The sequence below is a fragment of the Ursus americanus genome, chromosome 12, assembly GCF_024610735.1.
Source record: "Ursus americanus isolate L20-20 chromosome 12, mUrsAme1.1.p, whole genome shotgun sequence".
Classification (NCBI taxonomy): Eukaryota; Metazoa; Chordata; class Mammalia; order Carnivora; family Ursidae; genus Ursus; species Ursus americanus.
In genome coordinates, this window is record NC_142138.1 from 30,489,274 (window position 1) to 30,504,161 (window position 14,888).

At 40.3% G+C, this 14,888-nt stretch overlaps 1 protein-coding gene across 11 annotated transcripts in view; it reads left to right on the top strand.

The window, feature by feature from the left end:
- The window catches only part of ST6GALNAC3 (ST6 N-acetylgalactosaminide alpha-2,6-sialyltransferase 3), a 514,884-nt gene that overhangs the window by 358,119 nt on the left and 141,877 nt on the right, over positions 1 to 14,888 (top strand). Inside the window, exon 4 of one of the 11 annotated variants that reach the window (XM_045801993.2) lies at positions 1 to 14,888. This exon is cut by the window's left edge and continues 41,187 nt beyond it; it is cut by the window's right edge and continues 26,820 nt beyond it. The exons of the other annotated variants lie outside the window; for them this stretch is intronic. The gene's annotated coding sequence lies outside the window, so the exon portion shown is untranslated. 11 annotated transcript variants of the gene reach the window in all.

Below are 14,888 nucleotides of genomic sequence, written 5' to 3' on the forward strand. Positions count from 1 at the left end.
AGATATAAAACTACACATAGAGCATTACTCCAACTTTTACACTCTTACTCATAAGAAAGAAGAAATTTGAAGGACATAAACTTGTCAGTAGGGGTCATCTGAACAGTGGGATAGCGGGCAATTCTCCATTCATGTCCATAATCTTCCATTTTTTTCCCCTCCCTAATTTGGGAAAAAGTCATTTGTATAAGTTATTTTTTAAGTTGAATTTATTATGTAGTGATTGAGCTGATGCCTGGAATAATTTTAAAGAGGTAACATATGAATTAAGATAAAATGAAATAAAATGAAATGCGATTTGACTGCAGCAATTGGCTAAAAGTCTACAGCGGTGTTCAGATAAGGTCATTTGCCTTTTATGTAACTCCACCAGTGAGTCGTTTGCATTGAAATACCAAATATTGGTATTTATGTATATGCAAGCTCTTGCTGACACCCTCGTATTTTCTTTTTATTTTTTCTGATTTTTTCCCCTAAAATTATGGTGCTATATATACCAGAATCAATCAGGTCTTTCTTCCTCCCTCCTTCCCTCCTTGGCTCCTTTCCTTACTTCCTCCTTCCGTTCAGTTCTACAACAGTGGGCAGAGAGAGTAAGGATGGCTTTAGCTCGGTTTGCCCATTTGTGGAAGTTCTTCGGTTTATACAGTCTTGAAAAAATGTAAGTAACCGTCCTTGAGACCCTCACTGAAGTGCTGGTTATCAACTAGCTAAAGCTTTTATCCCCAAATGCTTTAATGCCTAGGATTTAAATAGCTATTTGGGACACATTGAAGAGCCTGACGTTAGCCTTCTGGATTCATATAGTAAGAAACAAAAATTCCTTTAGCTCTGAATCTTACTAAATAGAACACCCTGCAAAAGGACAGTGTTGTATTTTTTGTGTGTGAATATATTGAGGGAGATTTGCCCCCAAATCTGTCAGCTTTCTCATCACTGAACAGCCCAGCCCTGCAGTTAATGAAATGCAGTAAACTCTCAAGGCTACTACCTTCAGCCACCCCTGTAAAGGTACTGATAAGTGGGGGGTTTCCTTATAGGTCTGTTGCCGTTCTTTACTCATTTTTTACCAAAAAAATTTATCTTTGTTTGTAATACTTGAGGATCTAGATTCCTCTCATTGAGGTCAAGGGACTGTGGAATTCCAGGTCCAGAGTGTGATGAGCCAGTGTGGTTAATCATTAGAAGGAGTTCTAATCAATATAATTTGGTAATAGCAAAAACTACGGAAATTTCTCCTTAGCTTTTTAGTGGTATCGGGTCAATATTTGTAAAATGCAGAAAGGAAGGAAGGCAGGCAGGCAGGGAGGAAATCACACATGAAAATATAAGTCTTTCCTTGACCACTGTATCTGCTGATGGAGAATGACTTGCTTTTTCTACCTTAGTGGTGTAAATGAGAAAGCCTCACAAAAGGGTAACCTATTCATTATTACAATCATATTAGCTAGGTAGTAAAAGCTTGTTATTTATGCAGGAGATAATTATTGCATCTGTTTTTTTAAATTCCTCTGGTTATGTGTTGCAACGATTTTGCCTGGGGCTAAACCAAAAGTGTTTCCCCCCCCCCATAAAAAAGACTGTTGTTGAAAGACTTCTTTTTCCCTATTTATTGCTACCTCAACACAACACACCCCCTCCTGTTTCCTTTTTCATGTCCTCATCATTTACATTTTTGTTACTTTCTTATGGATTCCAGGAGTGCTATCTAAGAGTACAAAACATCAGATTGCCCCAGGTCCTAGCACAGTATCTTGCATAGTGTAGGCATTCAGTAAATATTGAATGAATTCAATTTAGAACCCTAGGGAAAAGAGTCACAAATTTATCAAATAATTCACGAAGAGACATATCCCTGGCAGCTAATCCAGTTAACTGTATTAAGGTAAACTGAATCCAGAACATGTTTCAAATCATTTCTCTTCTTATAAAAGTTTTGTTTAGTGGCTGGAACACTTGTTTCTCAGTATGCTGATCAAATGTGACTTGAGCAAGAGAGATTCACAATAAATAACACCAGGAGGCTTATGAATGATGTATAAAGCCCACCAATTTAACAATAGGTAAGGCAGAGGAGAGCAGTTATTTTATTTCAGAACAGCCCAAGCCTTGGCAATGTAATGCCACCATGGGAATACTGAGTGGCTGTGACTGGTTAGGAGGAAGCTAGAATGGAAAAAGTTTGAAATGTTCTGACCGATATTTGATTTTATATATATATATATATATATTATATATATATATTGGTATTAATGGAGCCATTGCTTTAGGTGAGCACATGTGGAAATGACCCCTCTTGCCTCTCTAGCATTTGCCCAGAGGAGGTTATTTGAGCCAGCTCAGTGATATTTCCAGTATGAGTCACTTTTGACTTGAAGTGAAACTATACTTTTTTGGGGGAACAGAATCTTTCATGATTTGTTTTCTCTCTAAAGCCTAGATTCTGCAGTAAATCCAAAGGATTTATTGCATTGGTACTGTGTGCCTAGTAGTGTGATTCTCTGTAATTGACTCAATAGAAACATAGATCATGAGATTGTTGGGTAGAAATAAATCATAGCTCATGGGTGGGAGGGATTCCAAGTGAAACTAATTGACTGCTGGCATCTAGGGATGGGAAATGGTACAGTAGATTGGCTAAACTGAAACTGGTGTCCTCTCCCACTAGATCTATTCTATTTCTTTATATAAAAAAATCACTCATTCTTATGTTTATTCATTAAATAAAGCTCTTATTGTATCAGTCAGGATCCTTCCCATTTGCAAGTTAGGAGAAACTTCCAGCTGAAAATGTTTTAAGCAGCTAAGGATGTTATTATGAAATATGAAATACACTTTCTCCTGTGTTGTCTCTATTTTCAAACAGGCTTTTCTCTCATGCTTCCCCAAATCCAAAAGGAAAAAAAAAAAAAAAAAAAGATCAAGGGCTTTACTTCCCTAAGAGTTTAGACAAAAATTCTGGGCCTGATCTCTTTAGTCCCAACTGGGTCACATTTCCATCCCTGAGGCCATGGTAGTGCCTGGGCCACCTGTTCTCTTTTGGACCCTAAGTTTGGCTCCACAGAAACTGGGCTGAGCATGGGGCAGGGATGATTTAGCTCATGGGCCAGATGCTGAAAGCAGAGGACAGATGTCCAAGATACTCACCGATAGCCAGGCCTTGTGCAGGTTGTTGACACACAGATAAACATGACTTAGTCTCTTTCCCTCCCTGAATCTTGTATTAATACCTCATCAGTGCACCTTCTTAAGTCAGTGTTCTAATCCTCTCCTATCCTTCCCCAATAATGTTGCCCGTTCCTTCTTGCTTGTTGATGAAAACACTAACTCCTTGGTTAATCTTACTTCTTGCTCACCTCCCAGTGCTGGCAAAAGCAACTGGTCACTTATCTTCTAGATTTTCCTGCCTCCACAGCTTTGCCCTGAAGTGTTTTTCTCCATTCCTATCCATGGTAGCTTCAGTCTCTTCCAAGCCCAGTTCAGATACCATCTTCATGAAATACACACTGATTTTATTATTCTAATGTCTGCAACACTTCACGTGAACCTATGTTAGAGCACTGACGGTTATTTAACAAATGGTATTGAATGCTTACTATATGTTTGTGGCTTTTCTAAATGTTTAAAATACTTTTTTCCAGTTTGTATTATTGTTCACGGTGTTCTTCCCTAGTAGTCTATAAGATCCTTGAAAGTGGGATCCTTAAAGGGCAGTGACTTACCTACGCGTCGTGGGCAATCAGCGTATGCCTCATAAATGAATAAATGTTCATCTAGTTTGCTCATTTATTGAATACTAGCATTTACGGCCAAAGAGAGTAGGGCCCTGATTTGTCTCAGATCACTCTCTCACGTAATACAGCAACATGCATGTGCTTGGCGTTCAATAAACATTTGTTGACCATCTAAATGAGATAGAAGTGAAAAATATTCAAATATCTAAGAATGAACTATTTCCCCTTCATTTTACATTCTTTAGTCTTTTGGCATCATTTTTGAAACTTTCTGTTGTTATTATATTTTTCCAAACAGTTTTTTTGTTCTGATTTTCTAACTTGAGTAGGATTAAGGTCATTTTTTTAACAATAGGGACTTTTTTTTCAATAACTGCACATGCCAAAGCTCTTGACCCACTGTGGAAGGACTGAGTTTTGTAAAATGCTCCTAACAGCAAAGGGCTTTGCAGGCCCATGTTCTTTGCAGGTGTTAGTGAGTAAGAGTGTTCAATGGTCCTGGCAAAATTGGTATTTAGCAAGGTAAACACTAGATTTGTGGGGTCACTTGCAGGTATAATTGAGCCCTTGCCTATAATTATGAGTTTGTGATTTGAACTGACTAACACTGCAGATATTTCCATGTAGAAATCTGGTCTAAAATACATAAGGCATAGGTGGGTGGGAGGCATGATTCCTTTCCTTGGTTTCAGCTGGACAAGGACAGAATTTCTCATGCTATGCCTTCCCACATGAACAATGGACGGGAATTCTCTGCTCTTTCCTTTTCTGTCAGTTTCCCTCTTCATTCCTCTTCGTGAATAATTTGGCAGCCAACTTAGATGAGTGCCACCAGGTGTCAGTTGAAATTAGCAACTAGCCTGGCCTTGGTGATCTGTGTGGGAGCGGTTTCAGGGGCATGGTGAAGGCAGAAGCCACAGTGCAGCCAACTGAATAGCATGAATGGTTGAGTCAGTAATGCCTGGGGAGTGAGTGCATAGGCTCTGGATCTGGGCCACCTAACTTCAAACCCAAACTCTGCCATTCATTAGCTGTTGACTGTGAGCACTTCACTAAATCTCTCTCTCTCAATCTCCTCTTCTACAAAATGGAAATAAAAATAGAACTATCTCAAGGTTGTTATGAGGAGTAAATGAGTTCAAGTGGGTGAAATGCTTAGAACAGTGCCAGTTCCCTTACAAGTTCTTAGTAAATACCAGCTATGGTTTTCGATGAGTATGCAAAGACTAGTTGCGACTACTGTTGAGGCTTGGCTATGAAAACTGGAGAGCGAATGAGATCATAGTGAGATGTTGGGCAGAGATTAGGAAGTTTATTCCAGATAGGTGAAAGATGGATATTTTCTTTGCTGGAGGAAAAGAAATGGCTCTCAGGGGGTGACAGTTTGAAGATGCAGAAAAGAGAGAGATTAATTGATGGAATACTCTTACTGAGAAGATGAGGGAGGATGAAACTCAGAGAAGAGGTAGATGGATGAATAAACCTTGGAGAAGAGGGACTTCTTGTTTTCTAAGACAGGGGCTAGTGTGAGGTGATAAGGAGGGGCAAAGCTAAGGGTGCATATCTTTGTGAGGAGCAGAAAGTTGAAGGCAGTCAAGATGAATGAAGCCAGTTGTCTTTGTGAAATGGGAACAGGCTCATCTGGGGGAAGAAAAGAAGTGGCAAAAGTGAGGAATGGCAAAGGGCTGATAAATGAAGGAGCTACACAGCAGCAACTTCTGGAGACAAGATGACACTGGCCAGAATGCAGAGTCTGACAAAAGAAGTGAGAACTCTGGTGTGATAAGAAATTGTGCTCACAGAGGGAGAGATTGGTGTTCGCTTGCATAGATGCAACATTTCTAAGCGATGACAAGTCCAAGGTGAACCGTTTGGAAATTGTTTTGGTCTACAGTGTGAAGTTAGAATTTAAAATGATTCTTTTATCAAACAAAACAAAACAAAACAAAAAGATTCTTTGCTACAAATCAATGATTGATTATATTCATACTCATCTTGATTTTTTGAATCACCTTTCTTTCCCTGTCTATAAATTTGCAACGGTATTGGAAAGGTAGATTCTTAGAGTTGGATTAGGTCCTATCCCTATACCACCCGATCTGTCCTTGAATATACTTACAGATGGGAAACTCACTTTTTATAGAGCCGATCATTCTATTTTGGGGTAGACTGGATATCCATTAATATTGAAACTTAAGTGCTGGAATATGGATTTTACCTTGTTGTGATGGTTACACAAAAAAGCTCTCCTGTCCTACATGCCCATCCACAATTTTATTTTGTATCTTTTCCCATCAAGAAGTGGAATGGATCCCCTCCCCTTGACCCAAGCTTGACTTATGAGTTGCTTTGACCAGGATGAGGCAAAAGGGGCATTCCATGACTTTCATGCCTAGGCCTTAAGAGACACCGCAGTTTCCATACCTGCACTTCTGGAATCCTGAGCTACCAAGAACAAAAGTCCAATTTGCCTGACCAGCTGGAGAGAGAGGCCAGGTGGACAGAGGACCCCGGGGGTTTGCAAGAGCAGAAGACAGAGAGGCTCAGGAAGCCCCGTGTGGTGCAGCAAACCAGCAGAATCACCGGACATGTCAGTAACGTGGGCTTGATGCCTGTAGCCCTGGTCAAGTTGCTGCAGCCATTACACACAAAGCAGAGACAAGCCGTTGCCACCGAACCCTCCCACGTTGCGGAACCGTGAGCCGATAAATAGTGGTTGTTGCTTTAAGCCCCTGAGTTTTGAGAGCTTTATTATGCTGCAATAGGATGTGAAGAGGAAGAGTCTCTAGGCAGGGAGACAAATGAAAAGACCTGGAACGGAATTCAGGTGTCAGGTGATGAGCTAAGTACAGAAAGAGAGAGAGGGTAAGACGGGGGAGAGGAGTGGGCCGCACGCTTCCGTGTGACCCAGTGATTGGATGGGGGGCAGAGGAGAAAGGGAAAGAAAAGATTTTATGAAGCTCCATGTGGGATATAATGTTGTACGGACAGCAACAGGTCTAGATAAAAAGCTGGAGTCTTGAGGAAGAAAAGTCCAGTTTACAGTTGTTATTTTTTGATGTGACAGCACAACTTCCATGTAAAAATGCTCCCTTAGCAGCTCAAGACACAGGCCTGAAGCTGAGGGCTGCGTGGAGCAGGAGCTGTTAGAGGTTTCAAACAGAAAGATGCAACCAGCTCTCCTACCCTTTTGATCCAGCCCGAAGGCTACTCTGGAACTCCTTTCTCCTGTAAAAGGTAGAGACATCAAGCAAAGGTTGAGGGCAGAAAGAAAGGAGAGGGAGAGGCCTGGCGTGAGGAAAAAAGGCCCCGTGCCGTCCTGTGGGATTGCACCTTATTTTAGTTACGGTTCTTGGAAGGCTGCATCGCTTCGGTAAAAATAAGGAACGCAACATATGCACTCAACTAAAATTACCACCATTCAAAGGTTCGTCCTTTAAATAGCCCCAAATGAAAATGCGAAAATGCGAAACCCTAACCTCAGCTTTTTAAATCACAATGAAAGGACAAGAGATGCTTTCCTTTTATGGGTCCTTAAACCTTCAGAAAGGGTACTTGGGCGTCTGAGCAGGACGTCTGTGTACGGAGGCGGTGGGCCCAGAATGTTGAGGTGAGGAGGTTTCATTTAGTGGCAGTGCAGTGACTTCCCACTCGCCACATTGTGCAGTATTTATTTTTTAAAAAGTGAGGACTGAAATCGACACGATCTCTCTTCTAAGGGGGATGGGATAGGGGAGTGATCCTCCAGGATCCTGTCAAGGTTACATGCTCGTGCTGTGCAGTCAGCTAGAACTGAGTTCGCATCCTTGTCCCTTCGCTCACTATCCCGGATGCCTTGGACATGCTGTTCACCCCCCTGAGCCTCAGTCGCTTCAGCTGTAGAATGGGGAGAACACTCTCCCTCGTGGCATAATTGTGGAGTGTCTTTGAATGAGATATTGTATGCAAAGCACTTGATCTAGTAAGGGCACAATAAGTGGTGGCTATAGTCACCGGAATTTGTAGTAATCTGGAGCTTTCCTACATTTGGCCAGTCACTGAGACGATTTCTCAAGAATATTTACCATATAAGAAAATGGGTCTGACTGCATTTCAGTCAATGCTTTAAATGTAACAAATGTTTAATACAATATTATATAACACCAGATCATTTTATAATTTATAAGTGTCATGAAGCTTTCCTTCCTAGGAACAAATTCGGTTGTTTCACAGAATCTTTGTGAATCTTCAGGCAAACCAAAACTAATGTGCTGGTTCCTTCCTACTTCATTATTCATAATTTTAGATGTCAGAAAATAAAAATGTTCAAATGTAGGATTCAGCAAACTTTTTCTGCGAAGGACTGGAGAGTAAATATTATAGCCTTGCAGGTCACATATGATCTGTCACATATTCTTTGTTAACTTTTTACAACCCTTTAAAAAGTTTTGAGTCAATCTGGGTGACTCAGTTGGTTAAGTGAGCCTTTGGCTCACGTCACATCCCGGGGTCCTGGGATCAAGTCCTGCATGGGGCTCCTTGCTCAGCAAGGAGCCTGCTTCTCCCTCTGTCTGCTGCTCCCTCTCACTCTTGCTCTCTGACAAATAAATAAATAAATAAATAAAATCTTTTTTAAAATGTGCAAAACATTCTTAGCTCATATGAAAACAGGCCATTGCTTGAATGTGACCCAAAGGCCATAGTCGGCAAACCTTTGCTCTAGTGTAAATTTGTATTATTTATTACTAAGGTACTTCTGCCTATAAGTATTGAAATAAGAGAATGAGAAAATACATTAAGTAAATAACTTGTAAGTGTTCTGATTCTGATTTGGACATATGCTGGGGTCAAGTAAGACCATTGATAGCTTCCCTTTATGGCATAGGACCATTTTCACTAAGACATAAAGAGGTTGGTATGATTTTGAGGACCGGGGACCATTCAGCCCATTCATTTTGACCAACATCCTGTGCTTTTCTTTCTCTTTCTCAGAGGAGCAGTTTGGATACAGGCTTTATAGTGTCAGGTGCAAACTGCCATTAAAATCCCAAACTGAAAATTGTGTTGCCCTTTATGAAAATGAACAGTTGGTCAGCCCCAGACCACTGGCCACCTCAGATCTATTTGTGTTGTGTACAAGTAGCAATGGTACCCTTTCATGATAAGGGTTTTTAAGGCATTTGTCAGTCATCCATCGGGAGGGAAATCCTTTCCAACAGTTAGTGGTCTCTTTCAGGGCCAGCCCTGCCTTGGCTTCTGTCTGTCTGTGGACCTAGGAGAGAAATATTCTCCTGGAAGACATGATCTAGGATTGTCTTGATCTTCTCTTCTCTGACCTGTGTCTCAAGAAGCTTCCCTGGAGATCCCTGTAGAGTGTCTTTTTTCCTGTTTGCTCCATTTTCCTGACTTTCCCTTTAGTTTCCCATGACTACAGACAAAAAGAAAAAGGAGAAATAATTTTAAAACATACAGTACCCCTAAATATTTATCCCTGCACATGCTGAGAGCGAACCACATCCTTATCTTATAATCCAGCATGTTTTGTCGAATCCTATATTTTATGTTTAAAAGGGCAGATGGAATCATGACCCAGGATCTGAGTGTTCCAATCCTGCCCTCAGCCATTTCCCTGTCTCCCTAAGAACATGAAGTCGGGCAAAGGGACACCTTGGCTGAGGTCCTGGCCTCATGCCTTAATGTGATCATCTGTGAGCCAGGCTAGACCAGGAGAATTCCTTTTGCGTGGGTTCCTCTGGGTGTAACACAGAGTCTGGAGCAAATTAAAGCAAGAAACTTCCTTTGTGCCTTTCAGCCTACATGAGGATCTTTAAGTCTCAGCTTACTTAGACCCAAGGCTGTTATACACACATTGCAGGTGCCATCTTTATGATGTCATGCAGTCAAAGGGTCTTATGTGTGAGGCAGGGAAGTTCCTTTGCTGGATATAGACCACCTGTCCTGAGTTCTTGCAAACATATCCTTTTCTGTTTTCTGTAGTCCCTTCCGGTTTATTTTCTGAGGAACTCTTTTGACGCCCAGGCTGAAGCAATGCTTATCCTATGTTTGATGTATCCAGGCTTTTCCTTTCTGAATGATCTGCTGTAGGTAATTTCTAGGGAGACTTCATTCCTCAGTGAAGTCAGGTTGCTTGTCATATAGTCAGGTCCCCTATCTCTAACTCCCATTCAGAGAACGGTCTTTTATTACCCACAAGACAAAATGACATGTTATTCCTGTTCTAAAATTAATACACTACTAGTACCACTATCTTTTCAGTCCTGTGCCTCTAGATTGTTTTCTCTGGTTGACCTTCTTCTTCCCTACTTGGGCTCCAGCCCTTCCTGCAGAATACCCTCCTCAGCACAGTATCAACAGGCTAAAAATGGTATTCTAGAGACATACAGAAAAACGGAGATACTATCCTCTCTATATCCCAGAAGAGATTACTCTAGGAAGTAAGTTTGGGGGGCCGGGGGTGGGGGTCATTGAAATGTAGAGACAAACAAAATCAACATTCTTCTCTTTTCTCCAAACCTCACAGCCTCATACAGTCCAGCAAGATTTTAGCTACTCATCATTGGTTTCCTCTTGGCCTGTAAAGACTCCCCTAGGTGTCTTTGTGTCAGCCTCTTATTATCCAAATTTATCGCTTTACTGGTCAATCCACTTTTTAAAATTCACATTTTTAAATGTAACATACTGACCTAAAAGTAGTAAAGTTGTCTGTAGTTCCTCGTTAATAAAAGCAACAAAATTGACAGTTCCCGTGTCTGTAATTAAATTTGTGAAACTAACAAAAGGACATAATATGAAAGATTTTCTTTACCGGTCATGTTGTGACACCAATTTGTATTAAATAACGAGAGTGAGAACTTAGAGGATTTGCTTTTCATTGTGGTGAAAATTAACATGCAATTACTGATCAGCAATAGATTTGCGTAAGACTTACCACTATCAGTAATCATTTAGAATTCGTTTTACTCAGATAAATTGGAGTCTCCAGTGATAACAAACAGGACTTATCTTCTTCATTCCTGAAGAAAGATTAAAATAATAGCTGTTTAGTATAACTGGATCATGGAATTGGACACACCTTATACATGTGGCTTTTTATATTTGCTCTTAAGTTTTAAGTGTAAACATGAATTAATGCTACATGAAACTAAGAAAATAAGATGGAGTGCAACAATGATGATGGCTAGATTAAAGTCAGGAAATCATGCATTTAAAAGGCACTAAAATGTTGCCCAGTCCATTCTTCTGCACAGGATGCATAGTACCTGCAGCTGTTGTCATGCTTAATGATCTCTGAGAAAGAAAGAAGAAAAAGATCCTTCTGTAATCAGCTTTAGGAATATCTTCCCCCCCTTCCCGAATACTAGCCCCTCAAACTCTCTTTATAACAGTCAATTCTTGTGTGTGTGTGTGTGTGTGTGTGTGTGTGTGTGTGTGTATAGCTTAAAATAACATATTTGAGAGGTTGTAGGTGAGTACAATAGGTAATCACAATTCCTTTTTATTACCCTGCAAATATGGCATATAACAATAATATCAACCACAATCAAAACACCATGTATTGTATGGGTTTTTTTAAATTTACTTATTTATTAGAGAGAGAGAGAGTGTGTGTGTGCATGTGCACGCAAGCAGAGAGGAGGGGCAGAGGAAGAGCAGGAGAAACACTTAAGCATACTCCTTACTGAGCCTGGAGCTCCACACAGGGGCTCATTTCAGGACCCCAAGTTCATGGCCTGAGCCAAAATAAAGAGTCGGTCTCTTAAACGACTGAGCCACCCCGGTGCCCCCATATATTGAATGTTTAAATAGGTTAGATGTTCTTCTGAGTCCTTTAAAAACAACAACAACAACAATGTTGTTCTATTAGTTATTATCCATAAGGAAATAGAGACTTAGAGAAGATAAGTCATTTGCCCAGTTTCACAATTTGTAAGGGACAGAATGAGAATTCAGACCGTTTATTCCAAAACCTCACTTGTACCCTTCCTGATTCTGCACCATCACACAATGAATTACTTTGAATCTATTCACGTGCTATAAATTTATTTAAAAAAAAAATTCTAGTTAGGTCTCCTGTGAGTTTTCTTATCTCAGGATTTATTTCCCATTTCTAACATTTTGCCATAGTGTCATATTCTAACATTAGTCACTAACGGAGGTGTATGGCAGACTGTTCTTTTAAATCCACATGCATCAAGAAAATAGGCCTAATTGGAGGAAATTAAGGTGGTTGCAATTTCCTGATGATTAAGCACAAAAATATGTTACTAGAGGAAGTTGTAGAATTTTCTGTTCTGAAAATCTGAAAGAAAAGCACAAATAAGGTTTGAACAAACTCTAATTTGAACACCCATTTCCTGATTTTATAAAATGAATGGTTTAGAGTAGGTGATCTCCCTCGCCTGCCCCAGCCCTCACCTCCTGCAAATCTGTAACTTTCGGTAGAGATTGGATGTTTCAACCTTTCAAGGTCTTTTTTAGACTTCTATTTTTATGCTTGAATGATTCTTGACTCTCTTTGGTTCAGCTTCACATTCTTGAGTCTCTTTCAAATGGAGATCTCATAAAAGCTATTATTTAACAGTATCCCAAGTGCACGATGTACAGAATTAAATACAACTGTGCATTTAGGACTTCAGCAATCATAGTTCATTATTACTGTGTGTTTGTTCTCCTATTTGATTAAGGTTAAACAACAAGACCATATTTCCTCATTGGGTACCATTTTAAAGTGTATTATGTATGTGACAGATGGGATCTTATAAATGCATTAAGCATGCTTATTTTAATATCTAAGCATATGCAAAAGTTCTAGAAATATTTTACATGCAAATGTCTGGGACTCTACAAGGGCCTATAATAGAAATCCATACTCTGTGACTTCAAAGCTTTAGTCTCGACAACTAATCACTTGGCTATTTCCAAATCAAATTTCTTCAAACAAATCAAAGGCATTTGTCCTACCCAAGAACCAAGTTCTGTGGCAAGTTTGACATTTGAAAATCAAGCTGCTTATTGAGATATTCATGCACTGAAAAAGGCACCCAGAATTTCTTTCAAGGGCTGAGAAATACCTTTTTTCATGCTCCAGTGACTCAGAAATTTGTTAAAGAGAATTTTATCAAATTTCCTTCACACACACACACACACACAAAACTCACCTTTGCAGTAAGAGCCAGCTTTCAGAATTTTAGCCCAAGAGGTCCTTCATGTTCTGAAAGGTTATGAGCCCCTGAGATTTCCCTTCTTTCGGAGTCATAATCGCTGTGTTGCTTCTGAGTTGTTAACAATAACACTGATTAAGAGGAGAAAAAAGAAGGAGACATTCCACATACCAATATTAAATGGCTTCACAGAGTAGGAATATTTTAAACACCACAGCATCTGTGGTAAGTAGAATAAAGTGCCCAATTTGCCAGGGAGCAAGCAGAAAAGAAAAGAAGAGAATGATAAATAACTAACCTTTCTGCAGGGCTTCCTACATGCAAGGAACTGTGCTAGTTCCTTCACATGCGTTGTTTCATTTAATCTACTTTCCAAGGAGGGGTTTTACTAGAGCATTTTTTTACCTATGAGGAACCTGAGGGTCAGAGAAATGAAATAACTTGACTGGAACCACCTAGACAAAATCCAGACAGGGTATACTCCAAGCCTCTGCTCGTAACTGCTCAACTACACCACTGCCTTCTCTTCCAGAGGAGGAGAACGAAAAGCCCTGGCAAGGAAAGGTAACTAAGGAAGAGGAAGAGCAGGCTGGTCTTCCAGTGGACAGTGCTTTAGAGCCCAGATTCACCCCCTCAGGTTATAGGGGCTGGCTCAGAGCCAGTGCTTCATAAATGTTCGCTGAATGAATGTATGAATGAATGAGAGACAACGGGAAACAATTTACAAGGCGTTCTGGCTCTGCGACCCCACCCTACTAATCATACATTCTAGCCCATTCTAGCATCTGTCACTTGTCCATGATTCTGCAATCCAACCCTGGCTTCCCCTTCCAGAACCAGTGCTGAACATATTTGTGAAGAGAATAAAATGCCTCTTTGGCCGCCTCTGCCCTTTCTCCTTCTTTGCTGGTACTGCTGCTTCCTAAGACCATGGTGTCCTTGACTCTGGCTGCCAGCTGTCCAAAACTCAGCAAGCCCAGGGCAAAACCCTTTCGTGGATTTTTGTGATCATCTTATTTCTACTTTCTCCTCCTCCCCCGTCAACATTTCAGGCTTTTTGGAAGCAATTGTTTATTTGCTTATCCGTCTTCTCCTTTGAAGAGTAAAATCTGTGAGGATAGGAGATGTGTCACCCTTGTATCTCCAGTGTCCGGTCATGGTCCGTGGAATAAATTAGTGGTTCAGTCAACATTTGTTATATAAATTAGTGAAGGAATGGATGAGTGGATGAATGCTTTCCACTGCAAACCTTATCAAGATTGAAGGTAATTGGATACTGCTACCACTAATAGTTATTATAATAATATACTTATTTAGAAGTATTACTATAGGAAGATTTATATTTTCCAGAGTTGCATGTGTGTGTAAAACTAGCATGTTATTAATTTATTCAATAAATATTTGCTAACTACTTACTACTGGCTTGTTCTAGGTATTAGGATATGTAATCACTGACCATTATGCAATCAAAATGCAACTTTGTCTTCTACCATCCCTTTACTTTTTTTTTTTTTTTGGAGAGGGATTCTTTTTCTGCTCCTGGATGAAAATTCCAGTAGGCTCTATGATTCTCAGCTCACTCATGGGTAAAACAGTCCTAAAATGCCTTGAAGTCACAAATGCAGTCTCAACTCAGTAATTGTCGTTTACAGTTCCATGGAATAATCAAAACTCTGAACTTGAGTTAACATTAAGCGTTCTCCCCTCCCCCAGGTGGAGCTCTGTGGTCAGAGAGGGCATCATGGGTCTGGGCTCTTTACTCTGTTTTGCTCATCTCTTTTCTCATCTTATAGTTGCTGTTTCAGAGCCTTTTAACTCAGGGTTGAGCATGAGATGGGAGGAAAGTTGAGGGGACAATACCTTAGCCTCACTAATTTTTACTTGACTGTTAGTTCTGCAAGCCTGACAAGTGGTTCAAGCTGATCCGCCTGGTTGAGGAAGCTTTCATGGATCCTTCAGAGGTTCCCCACTGGGCTCTTCTCTCTGGGGACTC